Source organism: Mytilus trossulus, chromosome 8, assembly GCF_036588685.1.
Source record: "Mytilus trossulus isolate FHL-02 chromosome 8, PNRI_Mtr1.1.1.hap1, whole genome shotgun sequence".
Classification (NCBI taxonomy): domain Eukaryota; kingdom Metazoa; phylum Mollusca; class Bivalvia; order Mytilida; family Mytilidae; genus Mytilus; species Mytilus trossulus.
The window spans coordinates 69367891-69386282 of NC_086380.1; the positions used below are offsets into that span (position 1 = coordinate 69367891).

Here is an 18392-nt window from a genome sequence, read left to right on the forward strand (position 1 = left end):
TATGGAAGATGACGTTATTCTGGTTAATCCATCTAATACAACCTTTATATATACAGAGTCAATGATTTGGTTGAATTTTATGGACATTGTAAGACCCGGGGGGTCTCAACCTCATTTAAGCGGTCTCGGGTAGGTTTTCGCTATATATTTTGAATATCCAACTGGCACTTTGGGCGCTCCGTAAACATAGAAGACAGGAAGTGTACCCACATTCCTTTTAGTCACGTTTGTATCTACCTATTGACTAAATGTCTGTCAAATATTAGAAAGATTGAGAGATCAGGGGGCTCTCACCATTACCCTGTGCCCTTTGTCCTAAAATTTTGACATTTTTCGACTGAAAAGTGACAATCTTAGCCCTCCGTAGATATGGAAGATGACGTTATTCTGGTTAATCCATCTAATACAACCTTTATATATACAGAGTCAATGATTTGGTTGAATTTTATGGACATTGTAAGACCCGGGGGGTCTCAACCTCATTTAAGCGGTCTCGGGTAGGTTTTCGCTATATATTTTGAATATCCAACTGGCACTTTGGGCGCTCCGTAAACATAGAAGACAGGAAGTGTACCCACATTCCTTTTAGTCACGTTTGTATCTACCTATTGACTAAATGTCTGTCAAATATTAGAAAGATTGAGAGATCAGGGGGCTCTCACCATTACCCTGTGCCCTTTGTCCTAAAATTTTGACATTTTTCGACTGAAAAGTGACAATCTTAGCCCTCCGTAGATATGGAAGATGACGTTATTCTGGTTAATCCATCTAATACAACCTTTATATATACAGAGTCAATGATTTGGTTGAATTTTATGGACATTGTAAGACCCGGGGGGTCTCAACCTCATTTAAGCGGTCTCGGGTAGGTTTTCGCTATATATTTTGAATATCCAACTGGCACTTTGGGCGCTCCGTAAACATAGAAGACAGGAAGTGTACCCACATTCCTTTTAGTCACGTTTGTATCTACCTATTGACTAAATGTCTGTCAAATATTAGAAAGATTGAGAGATCAGGGGGCTCTCACCATTACCCTGTGCCCTTTGTCCTAAAATTTTGACATTTTTCGACTGAAAAGTGACAATCTTAGCCCTCCGTAGATATGGAAGATGACGTTATTCTGGTTAATCCATCTAATACAACCTTTATATATACAGAGTCAATGATTTGGTTGAATTTTATGGACATTGTAAGACCCGGGGGGTCTCAACCTCATTTAAGCGGTCTCGGGTAGGTTTTCGCTATATATTTTGAATATCCAACTGGCACTTTGGGCGCTCCGTAAACATAGAAGACAGGAAGTGTACCCACATTCCTTTTAGTCACGTTTGTATCTACCTATTGACTAAATGTCTGTCAAATATTAGAAAGATTGAGAGATCAGGGGGCTCTCACCATTACCCTGTGCCCTTTGTCCTAAAATTTTGACATTTTTCGAATGATTTGTTTTTGGTTTTTTTTGGCTTTCCATATATATTTCTATTTATAGTTATAAATATTTCTAGAGTTATGGGTTTTTCTTTTTGTCTTAAGAAATATAATACACAAAAGTACATCTTTGAAGTCGTTTTATTGACAAAACTCTATATTACATATAGACAAATATGTAACATGAAAAAGGGTTTATATTCGAGGACAACGAGAAATTACGACGAGAAATTACGACAGCTTGAAAAGGTCATTTAACGATTTCCTACGTATTTTAACAGTCTTTTTAAATATGAAAATCATGCTTTTTATGTTATCAAGTATTTAATTTTCTTATAATTTTTTTCACTAAATTTTGAATATCAAACCGGCTGCTAGCAGCCGATTGGATATTGAATATCGAATAACGAATAACGAACCGGCTGCTAACTTCACATACATAATAAAATGTGAAGAAATCATTTCATGTTTTTTTTTTACGCCCGTCAAAATTTTGACGGGACGTATTATGGTATACAAATGTCCGTCTGTCTGTCCGGCATAAACATGTCGCACCGTAACTTGAGGAAGACTTATCCAAATTTCATGAAACTTAACATAGTTGTTTCTTATGATGGTCAAATGATCTGTATACTTTTTGGTGAAAATAAGATTTAAACTTTTTGAGTTACGGCACTTTGTAACTAAAACAGGGGTGTGTTTTTTTCACATGTCGCACCGTATCTCAAAAACGATTCTTGATTGTGGCTTAAAACTTTAAACACTTCTTAGTTATATTAATCTTAATATCTGTATACTTTTTGGTGATGATTCAAAATTTCATTTTTGAGTTATTGAGTATTTTGTAAAAAAGGGGGAGGTTTTTTTTACATGTCGCGCCATATCTCAAAAACGATTTATGATTATTGCTTAACATTTTACACACTTCTTAGTAATATTAATATTAATATCTGTATACTTTTTGGTGATGATTCAAAATTTCACTTTTGGGTTCTTGAGTATTTTGTAAAAAAGGGGGAGTTTTTTTTTTTTACATGTCGTGCTGTATCTCAAAAACGATTTATGACTATTGCTTAAAACTTTACACACTTCTTTGTTACATTAATCTAAAGATCTGTATACTTTTTGGTGATGACCCAAAATTTTATTTTTGAGTTATTGAGTAGTTTCTTTTTATAAAGGGTAGTTTTTTTTTACATGTCGTGCCGTATCTCAAAAACAATTTATGATTATTGCTTAAAACTTGACATACTTTTTTGTTATATTAATCTCAAGATCTGTATACTTTTTAGTGATGATTCAAAATTTTATTTTTGAGTTATTGAGTATTTTGTAAAACAGGGAAGGTTTTTTTTTACATGTCGCGCCGTATCTCAAAAATAATTTATGATTAGTGCTTAAAACTTTACACACTTCTTTGTTATATTAATCTAAAGATCTGTATACTTTTTGGTTTTGATTCAAAATTTTATTATAGTGACATTTAGTTTTTTGTAAAAAAAAACAGGGTGTGGGGTTTCACATGTCCCGCCGTGTCTCAAAAACAATATATGGTATTTGCTTAATACTTTCTCAGAAACTATTTATGATTATTGCATAAAACTTCCACACAAGACGTCGGGCATATCATGCGCTCATTGCGCAGCTGTTTATTTACCTTCTGAGCAGATAGACCAAAAATAGATATAATGCCAACCAGCAACAACATGACATAACTTCCAAAAGAAGTAATATGAAGTAGATTGTTTTACTACATAGCAAAATTAACCATGGTTTGAAGGAACAAGTGGTATATACATTTATATCAGTTTTGATTTTCACCATTATATAAAACATTTATTCTAAAGTGAAATTTTCTCATACTTTTTGTCTTATCTGGTGCATATTTTCTTAAATATTGTAGGCAAATCTGGCAGACTTCTCTGACAACCAATGGGTGACTTGTTTCCAGGAATCAGCAGAACTTATACTAGGAAAATCAGCTGATGAGTTAGGGGATCTCAAAGATACAGTATGTCTGCAATTTATAAAACAAAGGACGAAAATATATGATTCAGAGAAAAATTCAAGTTAACTTAAAAAAACTGTTACAATCTGTTTGCTCTGTATCTTTATTCTGTAGAAGATTTACACTGCAATGGTATCAATGTAAAAATAAGGAGATGTGGTATGATTGCCAATGAGACAACTATTCAACAATATTCTAAAAAAAAAACAACATCTAGAAAAATGTACAAGAGAGTGTTAAACTACATTTAATTACTAATTACCCATGGAAGATGGAAACCTACTGAAATATCAAGTTATAAAACAACATATTTTCAGCTATGATGCTGCAGCGTTTCACAAACAATCTATAAAACTTTATATTTATAAAAATACTGACAAGTCATACACAATTCAGTATAACTTCCAAACAATCTTCATTGTGTGAATTTTTGTGAAAAGATATTCTGGCTGTTATGTTAGTTTGTTCTGTAAGCCAGTTTCTTTAAATTTATTCTAAGGAAAATAATACCTAAATGGACAAACAAATTACCAGTCTTGAGGGTATATGTTTTGTAGTTGAATTTCAAACAGACAAATATGTAAGTTGACTGTTTGCTTGCAGGGATGTGTTATGTTTAACAGAATAAACTCTTATTCATTTTGTCAGTCCAGTATTATCATTAGAATAGTAGGAATTAATGATGATCACTTTATTATTGGGACTAATTGAGCTTATTTTTTCAGAATGAGGCTGCATATGACCAGGCATTTCAAGATGCAATGTTCAAATCGTATATCTTCCGATTGCGAGCAAAGATTGAAACATATAATGTAAGTGTTTAAATATAGATATTTTATATTCTTATGAAAATGCTTTTACACCTTTAAAATTTACGTTTTTTTTTTTTTTAAAGTTGAATCCTTTAGATAAAATTAATGAAGCAGTGTCCCATATATATCTTAACACATGTCTTTCATATAAAAAATGGGAATCTGTGGGAAAAAAATTCATTTCAATATTGCCCAATTTCAACTATAGATTAATAAACCATGTTTGAAAGAAATTATTCTGCAAATTGTATAGGGGTTATCAAATCAAATGTAGGAAGAAAATCTAATTGTCCATATTTGTACCTGTTAGTAGCAGTAATAAAATGTTTTCCAATACACAGATAAAGAGATGAAAGAAAATACTTAATTTAGTACTGTGGAATCATTATTATTCTTAAAAGATACCAATTTTCATGGATTTCTTGGATACAGGTTAACCAAGAATTTAAATGTTGAACAATTACAACTTTTCTATACGATTGAATGCAGACTTTGGCAAAACCACGAAATCAAGTATCCTTGAAAATACAAATTTTCCTCAATCCACAAAAATAAATAAAACCACAGTATAAGATTGTGTGTCAAATTTTTTTTGCTTCAATAGATATATCTTACTTGCAGGATGAAAGCAGACTAAAGACAATATGTGTTAACGCTACACCTGTAGACTGGACAGAACAAAGCAGGCGATTGATAGAAGAAATTGAGAAGTTACAGGCGTCATGAAATATATGTCCTGCTTTAGGCTGCTCTTATATAACTATTAAGTTATTCCTGGACAGAAGGATGTCAGTTTTAAATGTACAATGTAGATATCCATATATGATAAAATGTATTGATCAAGTATTCAGCATGATAGTGACCATTATATTAGCTAAAAACATTCTTGCAGATTACTCTTGAATTAAGAAAAATGTATTTTTGCAAAAATTTACTAGAGCAGCTAACTAGTTTGAAATTACCTGTGTGATACAGATAAAGCAATTAGAAAATATGTTATGATTTCAAAAAATTAATCTTGTCTGATAATGTATTTATTTCACATTTTGGGGCCAATTTCTACTATTGCACACAATTTGTGCTTTTATAAATAATGTTAGAAAACCTTAAAAGTACTGTAATTAAGAAATGTTGTGCTATGTTTTTATTGTTCAAATTGCAAATAGACATGTTTCGCCAAAATAAATATTTGCATTTAAAATTTTAATAGCATCATTTGTAGAGCTTTATATGAAATCTGAATAATAAATCATCAATTTTTGTCAGCTGATTAAAATTGGCAACAATAAATAGACAAAAACATCTCTTCAGCTATGTAGACATCATTTAGACAAACACTGTAAAGAAGTATAATATATTTTAAGTAATTAATATTTATGCTTTATGAAATGCTGTATACTCATGTTGTTTAAAGGTGCTGATGGTAAAATGCAGTGGGTATTTTTTTTTTATTTATTTTTTTTTTTGGGGGGAGGGGGGGTGTTTAACAGCATACTTTTGTGACTTAAGTACCATAGATTGTGATGAAGAAAACCAATTTCTGTTAGATTTTGTTTTAATAGATAGACAGCAATAAATGTGGTCCACTATTTCACCTTAAGATTATGTGGCTGTATATGACAAGTAGTAATGTCTATGTCACACAATATACAGATCCGAGCAATAAGGCATGAAACTATTCCGAGATCTCATCCATCCATTTTAATATCAGGAAGGATTTTGAATTGTTCTACTTTCTAAAATGGTTAAGAATTAATACATGTTAAAAGAATAACTTAAAAATCTTAATATGATGAATATGATTAAATTATTAAAAGTAGACGAAGGTTGAGAAATTAGAAATTTTGATGATCTGTAAAATCTGTACTTTATGTTGGACTTTGAGCACAAGGCGCAATTGTAAAAATAAGAGCATAGAAATTGATGAGAATGTCGGTGAATTATACTATACACCAGATAAATCATGTTATACTATAAATTTAAGATGGTATGTAGTTGCTATTATAGACATTATTTTTTCGTGACATCATTCAATAAAAATCATAAAAGTCAACATATTTTTGTTTGCATCTGTCCTAAGTCAGAAACCTGTTTTTGGGGAAAGACGGCTTTAAGCCGTCAATCCCCTATGGGGTTGACCAGAGTGGCATTCCCTCACATCATTCATTTTGTTTTTACAGTGTGGAAAACCCCCCAACAAATTTACTGAGATTGATGAGAGGGAGACACACAAATGAATAGTTTGACTTTAAACACTTTTTTTACACATTTCCCTTCTGTTTCTCTCCAAATTATCGTATCTTGAGCTCTCCTTTACACTATTTACGTTTCTTTTACAATCCGGAAAAGTCAGTATGACAAGATATTCTAAATATATCCAACCTACATTGTATTGTATAGTGACGTCATTGTTGGAATGCCACACTACGCAGAAGCAGGGATAGCCTTCACTGGTTATTTAAATCATTCTCAGAGATCGTGCACTAATTAAAAATTGGTATTTGTTAAATTTAAACATAATAATGTTTGCTGTAGATGATTCAAACATCAACATGCAATACTTTAATTTGTAGGTCAACAACTTCCAAAGTAAACAAAGATCGTGGGGATACATGAGATAGGGGAGAGAAACGATTTTTTTCATTTTTTCTGTTAAATTATGTTTTGAGAATCTTCCTCCAATCTAGGAGCACCTCAATTGATGAGTAATTATCCACTTAAATAAAAATTAATGTACCTGCACACTTAAAATGTGACATTTCATTTGTTATATGATTAGAAGTCTTCCATTTAAATTAAATCTTTGTGTACCAGCATAATCATCGTAATGGTAAAAAAAATGCATTTTGTAGTTTAAACCTATTAATTCATGAAATTTACAAATAATTTAAATGTAGGATTTGGAAACAAGCTTCACACAGTTTACATCAATCATATTGTTTTTTATTAGTACCTGTATCCTTGTGATGAGAGTTGTAACTGGGAACTTTATCAATGTAAATTAAAAACTGAATAGATTTTTCAGTCCAAACTTTCTTAAGAAAAAAAAGAAAAATCTTCAAGTACATGTACTGTCACAAAAAATGGAAAATGGCCCTAGCCTGCAGTTCAGAGGTACACAATTAAGATTTCCAAAAATATTGTAGTTGTTGTTAAATGACAGAATTCAGTTGAATTTTAGATGATTAACCATCAACTTTAATCGAATGATTAGATTTAGAAGATGCAGATCTCTTCCATTGGTCCAAATTGAATCCTAAACTAAGGAAATGAAATTACATTAAACAATAATTGATTTCAATATTGTCAAACTTTCCACATGTTCTAGCTGTTCTTTTTATAATTCTTTATATGAAGACTATCAAAAGATACCCCCCCCCCCAAAAAAAAAAAATTAAATAGAAACAAGGGCCGTCTTACCCCTCAGAGCTATTCAGCTCTTTGATTCAGTGGTTGACATTTGTTAATATGGTTCATAAGTGTTTCACGTTCAATATAAAGATTTGAGTGTTGATTTTCCTGTTTGAATGGTTTTACACTAGTCATTTTAGGGGCACTTTATAGCTTGCTGTTCGGTGTGAGCCAAGGCCCTGTGTTGAAGTCCGTACTTATTGTTTTTTTTTACAAATTATGGCTTGGATGGAGAGTTGTACCATTAAGTTAGTTTGATAGGAACTACTTGTAATAGATTGTTGATATATGATATAAAGTTGCTATCAGTACATATCAGTTGAAGACTATTTTAAGACCTTGTCCCACAGGACATGGGCCAGTGACTAAATTAATAAGCAATTTTAAATGTTAGAATTCTGCCTAAGTAAGTTTGGTAGAATCAAATTATGATAGATCAAAGATATTTTGTATAAAGTTTTATTACTATCAGTTTGTTGACCATTATCAGGCCCTGATTAACAATACATGCAATGTTGCTGTTTATCAGATTGGGGGTTTTTTTCTGAAATTTATGCCGATAGGCAAGACATATCTCTGTGTCAACAGTTCGTTGTTTAATATTTTGGCATGTGGGGATGCAATGTAATACAAACTGACTTCCTGACAAAGTTTACAGAGGTACATGATTGCATCCATCGAGCTTTGAGGAACTTATTTCCCCTTTAACAAGTAGTCATAATCAAGTTCAAAGAATGAAAGCTGTCTCTCAGCAACTAGTATCAAAATGAAATTAAAAACCAATTGTTCAGAGATCAATTGAAGGTCTTTCCACTCAAATTAACTAAAGATAAGACAATTTTGATAAAAAACAATATGTCCAGGGTTAAAATGATAACTTATTAAGTACTGATTTTGAAGATACAATGTTTGAAGAACTTTTTCCATCAATTAAGAATGATAATAAGCCACTTCCGGTTAAATGAAATTTACTTCCGGTGTCAAATTATAGCTTACTCAACTCTGATTCCCAACATATATAGTTTCTATGTACTTTTCTTTAAATGAGGAAGATAAATTGCTACTTCCGGTTTGAAACAACACATCTGGTTGACATTTTCAAGGTTATATGTCTACTTACCTAATGCAAAAGATCCCAAGGCTTGTATCATGTATAAATTTGAATCTACAGCAAATGTTAAAATCTAGAATGTCAATGTTACATTTGACTTTGAACTAAATTTCAAGGTCATTAACCAAGGACATCAAATCAAAAGACCAAAGGTCTTTATTATATATGGTTAATGAAAAACTGGAAACTGGAAACCTGGGTCCCACCTCATGCGACAAGTCATCTCACGAGACATACTCAGACGAATATATTGTTTTGAAAAATATATAAATGCATGTATCAAATTATATACATAATTTTACTGGAACTTGAATGTTGCCCTGTCTGCGGCGGGCTAGAAAGTGATAATATCAGGGAAAAAAATTTCCCGCTATAAAATTAGTCACGTGTCTTATACCTAGTGACTTAAACTTATAAAATTACTACGCTAGTACCGTATATACAATAATTTCTCCCTATACTACGAAACGTGAGAAATTATACATATATGAGGGGCTAAAACTTCCACTTAATGTCTACGCACCCTTTCAACCAAATTTAAAAATTTTGTTAAAATTATTTGTCGATATCTTATACGGTTGTTGTAAAAAGTGAAGATAAGCCAAAATCAAAATTAAGAACATGACCTTGACCTTTGACCTTTGACCTTGACCTTAGTTTTAATTTTTTGGACCATTGACTTCAAATCAAAAGATCCTAGGTCTATCACTTATGGTTTACCAGTTACAAGTGCATATCCCATATATCTAATGCATAAGGGGAAGTAACTCTCATGTGGAGTCTCCGAATGTCTTCAGTCAAATTATATTTCAAATTCTGAGGATATAACAAGCACATTTGTAAAATAATTTTGTTGTAATCTTTTACAGTTGCGAAGGAGATGCACTCACGTGAAAAACAGTGTTTAGGGAGATACCTCTTACAATAAAAAGTGTTCGCTTAAACAGGGTCAGTCTTAAAAGCGCAATAACTGTTCGATATCATATACAAAATATTTAAGCAACATTTATCGCAAGAACAAAGTTTGGCGGAAGAAAAAAAAAGAAAGAATAATAATCAGAACAAATACAATAGGTCTTTTAACAGAAAAGTGGAAAGACCTTATTACCAATTTTCCAGGATGAACATTCTTCAGAACTCTAAAAACCAAAAGTTTAGATAGCCAAAGATTAATACATGATAACAGAATAATATCAATAGACATTGAAGAGTCATCTTCTTTGCTAGAGGCATTTGAAATTTCTTTTCAATCAAAATGTGTATAGAATGAATATCTTATTTGTATGAAATAATTAAAAGGTGTGTAAAAGAAAAGAAAAATTATTAAGATATGATAGACAAACACTTCGTACGTTATGACAGCCACTTAGTCATGTGGGCTGTTGTTTTGGGCCTTCAGCTGGTATTGACACTCGATAATGTATCAACTTACTTTTCCCAATTCATATAGAATCCTAGTCTAATGGTGGTGTTTTCTTCAGGGTATCTTCCCCTTCTAATAATTCTACATACTTTTTTTCTATGGCTAAACTCTATTGGTAGTGATGGCCATGTGATTGAAGTGACATTAGAATCCCATAATCCTGTATTCCTTATTTTAAATGACTTCTCTAATGTTCAATATGTTTCTTGCTCATTTTTCTCTATGCGGTAAACTGCATCCAGATCCTCAAATCTATACACACAATAAAACATCCCAAATCTATACACACAATAAAACATCCCAAATCTATACACTCAATAAAACATCCCAAATCTATACACACAATAAGACATCATGCATTTTGGTTTGACTTGTATGATTCATTTAGACTAATCTTTACCCACCATTAGTAAAAGGCTATTGAATTCTATTGATCTGTACACGAAGAGTATTAGTACAATTAAAGGTGCATCAATCCTATGAAGATCATCTGATTGTTCAGGTAAAGAATATATAACGTATCGACAGAGCAACTATCATATTGTATAGCTGACTATGCGTGTATGGGCTTTGCTCATTGTTCTTCTTCTTCTTCCTTTATAGTACAGGCCTCCCAGGGGAGTATTATCGTACTGTTGAAGACCATGCAGTGACATATAGTTGGTAATTTCTGAGTCATTTGGTCTCTGATGGAGATTTGTCTCTGACAATCATGCCACATCTTCTTTTTAATATATTTTCCAAATTGAAACAAAACGATTGAATTATCTTCTTTTCGTTCATTTATTAATTTTTCAACGTTTTAAGTGGGTTTGGTTTTCAAATGTTTTGCACTTGAACAATAATGAAGACATTAATGATTAAATTGAACATCTGGTGCAGTGCAATTCGTACTGTTTAACATGTGTATTCACTTATTTTGTCATTTCTTTTTAGTTCCCTACCGACTTCAGGTTTGCACTCCGTCCGTCTGTCCGTCTGTCTGTCTGTCTGTTCATCTGTCTGTCAGTCAGTCAGTCAGTCCAGCAAATCAGTTTTCTACACTATTTTTAGACATAGAGCGGACACAATTTCTTACGGACGGACGGACATGGGGTTGTCAACTGAAACCAAAGTTTTTTACCTTGACTTTTGACCTAGGAAGCTGTACATGTCAAGTATAAAGTATGAAATTATAACGGTATTGTAGATATAGAGCAGAAACAATTTGTTAATACTGACAGATTGACAGACCTGAAAGCAAAGATTTCTACCTTGAACTTTGACCTAGGAAGTTGTACAAATATTATGACACACCCGTTGGTGTTGGTTAATATACATGTCAAGTATAAAGTATGAAATAATAATGGTTCTCTAGATATAGATCGGACACAATATCTTACGGACGGACGGGCACGTGGCTATCAACTGAAACCAAAGTTTTTGACCTTGACCTTTGACCTAGGAAGTTGTACATTCATTATGAAACGCTCTCTTGTGTTGGTTAATATACATATCACGTATAAACTTTGAAATCATAATGGTTCTCAAGATATAGAGCGGACACGATCTTTACCAAGGGACAAGGGGTTGCCAACTAAAACAAGTGTTTGACCTTGAACTTTTACCTAGGAAGTTGTACAAACATTATGCAACCCCTCTCGTGTTGTTTAATACACATGTCAAGTATAAAGTATGAAATTATAATAGTTCTCTAGATATAAAGCTTACACAATTTGTTACGAACGCAAGGACAGATCTGAAACGGTAGATTCTGTCCTTATTCTGTCAACTAGGAAGTTGTACAAACATTATAACACACACTCTGGTCTTGGTTAATATACATGTAAAGAATAAGGTATGAAATTATAACGGTTCTCTAGATATAGAGCGGACACAATTTGTTACCGGTGGACAGACTGACAGACCTGAAAGCAAAGTTTTTTCTACCTTGAACTGTGACCTAGGAAGTTGTACAAACATTATGACACATTCGTTCGTGTTGGTTAATTTAGGGGCCAGCTGAAGGACGCCTCCGGGTGCGGGAATTTCTCGCTACATTGAAGACCTGTTGGTGACCTTCTGCTGTTGTTTTTTCTATGGTAGGGTTGTTGTCTCTTTGACACATTCCCCATTTCCATTCTCAATTTTATGTCAAGAATAAAGTATGAAATTATAACGGTTCTCTGGATAAAGAGCTGACACAATTTCTTTCGGAAGGACGTACATGGGGTTGTCAACTGAAATTTAAAGTGTTTGACCTTGACCTCTGGTGTTGGTTAATATACATGTCAAGAATAAAGTATGAAATTATAACGGTACTGTAGATATAGAGCGGAACAATTTGTTACCGACGGACAGACTTGAAAGCAAAGTTTTTCTACTTAGAACTTTGACCTAGGAAACTCTACGGACACTATAACATACCTACTGATGTTGGTTAATATACATGTCAAGTATAAAGTATGAAAATATAACGGTAGTGTAGATATAGCGGACACAATTTCTTACGGACGGACAGTCATGGGGTTGTCACCTGAAACCAAAGTTTTTCTTCCTTGAACTTTGACCTAGGAAGTTGTACAAACATAATAACACACCCTCTGATGTTGGTTAATATACATGTCAAGTATAAAGTATGAAATTATAACGGTATTGTAGATATAGAGCGGACACAATTTGTTACGGACAGACCTGAAAGCAAAGTTTTTCTACCTTGAACTTTGACCTAGGTTTTTGTACAAACAATATGACACACCCAATGGTTTGGTCAATATAAATGTCAAGTATAAAGTATGAAGTTATAACTGTTCTCTAGATATAATCGGACACAATTTGTTACAGACGGACGGACCGAATTTGAAACCAAAGTTTTTCTACCTTGAACTTTGACCTAGGAACTTGTACAAACATTATGATACACCCGATGGTGTTGGTTAATATACATGTCAAGTATAAAGTATGAAACTATAATAGTTCTCTATATATAAAGCAGACACAATGTTTTACGGACGGACGGGGACGGGCATGTGGCTGTCAACTGAAACCAAAGTTTTTGACCTTGACCTGCCACCTAGGAAGCTGTTCAAACAATATAACACACCATCTGATGTTGGTTAATATACACGTCAAGTATAAAGTATGGAATTATAAACGGTTCTCTTCATATAGAAGACACAATTTCTTACAGACGGAGGGACATGGAGTTGTCAATTGAAACCAACGTTTTTTTTTACCATAACCTTTGACCTAGGAAGTTGTTCATACATTATGAAACACTCTCTGGTGTTGGTTAATATATATATCAAGTATTATTTTTGAAATCGTAACGGTTCTCAAAATATACAGCGAACACGATCTTTACGATTAGACAAGGTGTTTCCAACTGAAACAACAGTTTTTGACCTTGAAGTTTGACCTAGGAAGTTGTACAAACATTATACCACACCTTTTCGTATTGGTTAATATACATGTCAAGTATAAAGTATGAAATTTTAATAGTTCTCTAGATAAATAGCGGACACAATTTGTTGCGAACGGACAGACAGACCTAAAACCAAAGTTTTGATCTTGCACTGTGACCGTGGAAGTTGCACAAACGTTATTACACAACCTCTTGTGTTGGTTAATATAATTGTTAAGTATAAAGTATGAAATTTAAACAGTTCTCTAGACATAGAGCGGACACAATTTCTGACGTACGGACAGACATGGGGTTGGCAACTGAAACCAGTTTTTGACCTTGAACTTTGACCTAGGAATCTGTTAACACAATATAGCACACCCTCTGATGTTGGTTAATATACACGTCAAGTATAAAGTATGAAATTATAACGATAGTGTAGATATAGAGCGGACACAATTTCTTACGGACAGACCTGAAAGAAAAGTTTTTCTACCTTGAACTTTGACCTAGGATGTTGTACAAACATTATGACACACCCTCTGATGTTGGTTAATATACATGTCAAGTATAAAGTATGAAATTATAACGTAATTGTAGATATAGAGCGGACACAATTTGTTACGAACGGACAGAGAGACCTGAAACGAAAGTTTTTGATCTTGAACTATGACCTAGGAAGTTGTACAAACATTATGATACACCCTCTGATGTTGGTTAATATACATGTCAAGTATTAAGTATGAAATTATAACGGTATTGTAGATATAGAGCGGACACAATTTGTAACAGACAGACCTGAAAGCAAAGTTTTTCTTCCTTCAACTTTGACCTAGGAAGTTGTACAAACATTACGACATAACCGATGGTGTTGGTTAATATACATGTCAAGTATAAAGTACGGCATGTCGCTGTTAACGGAAACCAAAGTTTTTGACCTTGACCTTTGACCTAGAAAGCTGTACAAACAATATAGCACACCCTTTGATGTTGGTTGATATACATGTCAAGAGTAAAGTATGAAATTATAACGGTTCTCTAGATATAGAGTGGCCACAATTTGTTACCGACGAACGGACATATCTGAAAAGAAAGTTTTTAAAGTTGGACTTCGACTTACGAAATTGTACCAACATAATGACACATCTTTTGGTGTTGGTTAATATACATGTTAAGTATAAAGTATAAAATATTAACGGTTCTGTAGATATAGAGCGGACACAATTTGTTACTGACGGACTGGCAGACCTGAAACCAAAGTGTTTCTACCTTGAACTTTGAACTAGGAAGATGTAAAAAATTTATGACACGACCTCTGGTGTTGGTAAATATGCATGTCAAGTATAAAGTATGAAATTAAAACGGTTCTCTAGACATAGAGCGGAAACAATTTCTTACGGACGGACGGACTGACATGCGGTTGTCAACTGAAGCCAAGTTTTCGACCTTGACCTTTGACCTAGGAAGCTGTAAAAACAATATAACACACCCTCTTGTGTTGGTTAACATACACGTCAAGTATCAAGTATGATAGTATAACGGTTATCTTGATATAGAGGATACATTTTCTTAAGGACGGACAGACAAGGGGTTGTCTACTGAACAAAATGTATGACCTTGACCTTTGACCTAGGCAGTTGTTCAAACATTATGCCACACCCTCTGGTATTGGTTTATATACATGTCAAGTATAAAGTATGAAATTATAACGGTTCTCTAGATATAGAGCGGACTCAATGTTTTACGGACGGACAGATATGGGGTTGTCCACTGAAACCAAGTTTTTGACCTTGACCTTTGACCTAGGAAGCTGTACAAACAATATAACACACCATCTGATGTTGGTTTATATACATGTGAAGTATAAAGTATGAGATTATAACGTGCTGTAAACATAGAGCGGACACAATTTGTTAAAGACGGACGGACGCACCTGAAAGCAAAGTTTTTTTACCTCGAACTTTCACCTTGGAAGTTGTACAAACATTATGACTTACCCTCTGGTGTTGGTTAATATACATGTCAAGTACAGGATCCGGAAATTTTTCACCTAATTTTCTGTCAATAGATATCTTAAAAGTTTTTTTTTTTAAAATATTGTCAAAATCACATTACTGTAATACGGAGTATGCTCATACTCGTAGCTTCAACGAACTTGTTTTAGGCGGTCAACTGTCCTCTCACTATCCGGGCAATCGTTTGTCATTAGTGCAACCCAAATATGTGTTTTGTGGTAATTAGCATTGTTTATAAGTTTCATAACTATTTAGGTGGGAATAAACGAAAACGAAAAATTCAGCATTTCTTTCATTTGTAAAGGGGCATAACTCTAGAATGTTAAAAATGACGCCACCAACATTTAAGCTTGATCTGTGTGTAGTGGTAATAAGGATTGTGTATAAGTTTCATTAAATTTGGTTAAGGCAAACTAATGTTAGAGAACAGAAACGAAAAAATAAGCAATTTTTCCATTTGTAAAGGAGCATAACTCTAGAACGGTAAAAGAGACATCACCCAAATTCAAACTTGGTCTGGGTTTAGTGGTATTAAGCATTGTGTATAAGTTTTATAACATTTAGTTCAGGCAAACTAAAGTAAGAGAACGGAAACCAATTTTGGAACGTACAGGCGGATAAGGGTAAAAAGTTAATGCCCTACGCTACGGTGGGGGCATAAAAATCTGGCAAGAGTTGTACTCGTGAGAGTGCTTATTAGACCAGACCGATGGACGGATGGACGCACACCTGGTATTTCCTTATCCCATACAAGGCGTTACACTGTGGACAAACAAAAACACCACTTAAACTTTTTTGCAATCTACAAACATACTAATGCATTACAAAGCTACAAAAACATATGTTGTAATGTTGTTTTTCATTGAGCGTTCTGAATTTTACCTATTGTTTTCATTATCATCCTTTGGTGTCTGGTGGATAATTGTCTTAATGGCAAATATACAACATATCTTGATTCTGATTATACAATAATTATTGAAAAGTGCATTATTTGTTAAAAAAAATCATTAGGGTTCAGAGGAACCCATAGTCTCGCCTACTTTTGCTGTTAGTTGCAGGCTCATCAAAAATGGGGAAAAATTAGTAAAACATTTCCTCTAGATACTATCTTATGATTTTAAAAAGCTTCTGTCCAAGTTTGGTAACAAGAGGCTCTCAAAAGCCTTAATCGCTCACCTGTAATTTTTTGCTTAAATCTTTCATCAAGGATTATTTTCGATTTTCAATATATATTAATGAGTGGCTTAAAAATTCCATTTAAATGTTCTTTGTATCTGTCATATTTTTTTCAAAAGCAAAAAATGCAATTTAGCCATAGTGGCTTTGTTCCTTGAAGTACAAGGAAATAAAATACAAAATTTATACTACTGAGATACTCTGAAACTCATTCAGCCCAAGTTTGGGTGAAAATGATTCAGCAGTTTCAAAGGAGAAGATTTTTTAAAGTAAGAAAACTAGATGAACAAATTGTGAAAAAAAATGTCTTTAAAGGGCAATGACTGCTTAAGGGGTCAATTGACAATTTTGGTCATACAAACTTATTTGTAGATCTTACTTTGCTGAACATTTTTGATGTTTACAGTTTATCTTTATCATTAATAATATTCATAATAACCAAAAACTTAAAAATTTCCTTAAAATTACCAATTGAGTGGCAGCAACCTAACAATGGGTTGTTAGATTCATCTGAAAATTTCATGGCTGATAGAACTTGACCTAATGAACACTTTCACCTCACATTAGATTTGCTCTAAATGCTTTAGTGTTCCAGATAAAACCAGATGCTCCGCAGGGCGCAGTGTTATACGACCGCACAGGTCGAACCCTGAACGGTTGGGGCAAGTATGGACACAATATTCAAGCTGGATACAGCTCTGAATTTGGATTGTGATTAAATAGTTGACACATTATAGGTTTCTGACACAGAATGAATGTGGTCTAATGAACTTACAATTTTTATTTTGCTTTTGAGCAATTTACTATGATGTTGAATATCAATCCTCTAAAAGAAAAATATATGAACAAATTTTCTTTTTAAATTCTGAAATCTGAAATGAGAAAAAAAATTTGACCTCCACCCCAATTTTTTTTCTCTTCCCCTTTTCCCTTATTCCAAAAATGATCTCAATTCAAATTTCTAATGGAGTTTGCAACAATAACTACTCATTTAAATACATCATAAAATATTGAAACATAAAATGTCATACAGTCATGGTTAAAATTAATATTGATTAATAGTATCTTCTAAAAAAATAAATGGGGAATGTGTCCAAAAGGACACAGATGATGCCCCCGCTAGCATATAATGTTATAAAGGGACATAACTCAAGAACTGTAAAATTGAAGCTGTCAAAAATTGAACTTGAGCTTAGTTTAGAGGTTATAAGCACTTTCTTAAGACAAACTTTAGTTAAGAGAACAGAAACTAAAAAAATCTTCAATTTTTCCACTTGTAAAGGGGCATAACCCAAGATTGGTTATTAAAGAGCTTGTTATCACTGAATGGTAAAGATTGCTTTAATTTATCAGTTGGTAGTAAAGTGAATATTGCATTGTATATTGTATATAGCATTGATTTAAGTTGATTCAACTTCTATTCTGGACAAAGAGGGATAACTCCAATTTTCAAAGAAGATTATTAAAAGCAGTGGTTTAAGGTGATTCAACAACCATTCTGGAAAAAGAAAGTTTACTCCAATGTATTGGCTTGAAATTACAAAAATGCTTGTTTTGGTCCCTTTTTTGCCCTTTATTCCAAGACTGTTTGTCCCATAACCCTTAATATATATCTCAACCTTT

At 33.1% G+C, this 18392-nt stretch overlaps 1 long non-coding RNA gene across 1 annotated transcript; it reads left to right on the forward strand.

The window, feature by feature from the left end:
• The first annotated feature begins 3334 nt into the window (after window positions 1-3334).
• Window positions 3335-4970, forward strand: LOC134681331 (uncharacterized). The gene is made up of 3 exons (XR_010100609.1): window positions 3335-3442; window positions 4165-4251; window positions 4873-4970. It is a non-coding gene; the product is annotated as an uncharacterized LOC134681331 (long non-coding RNA).
• Window positions 4971-18392: the final 13422 nt, after the last annotated feature.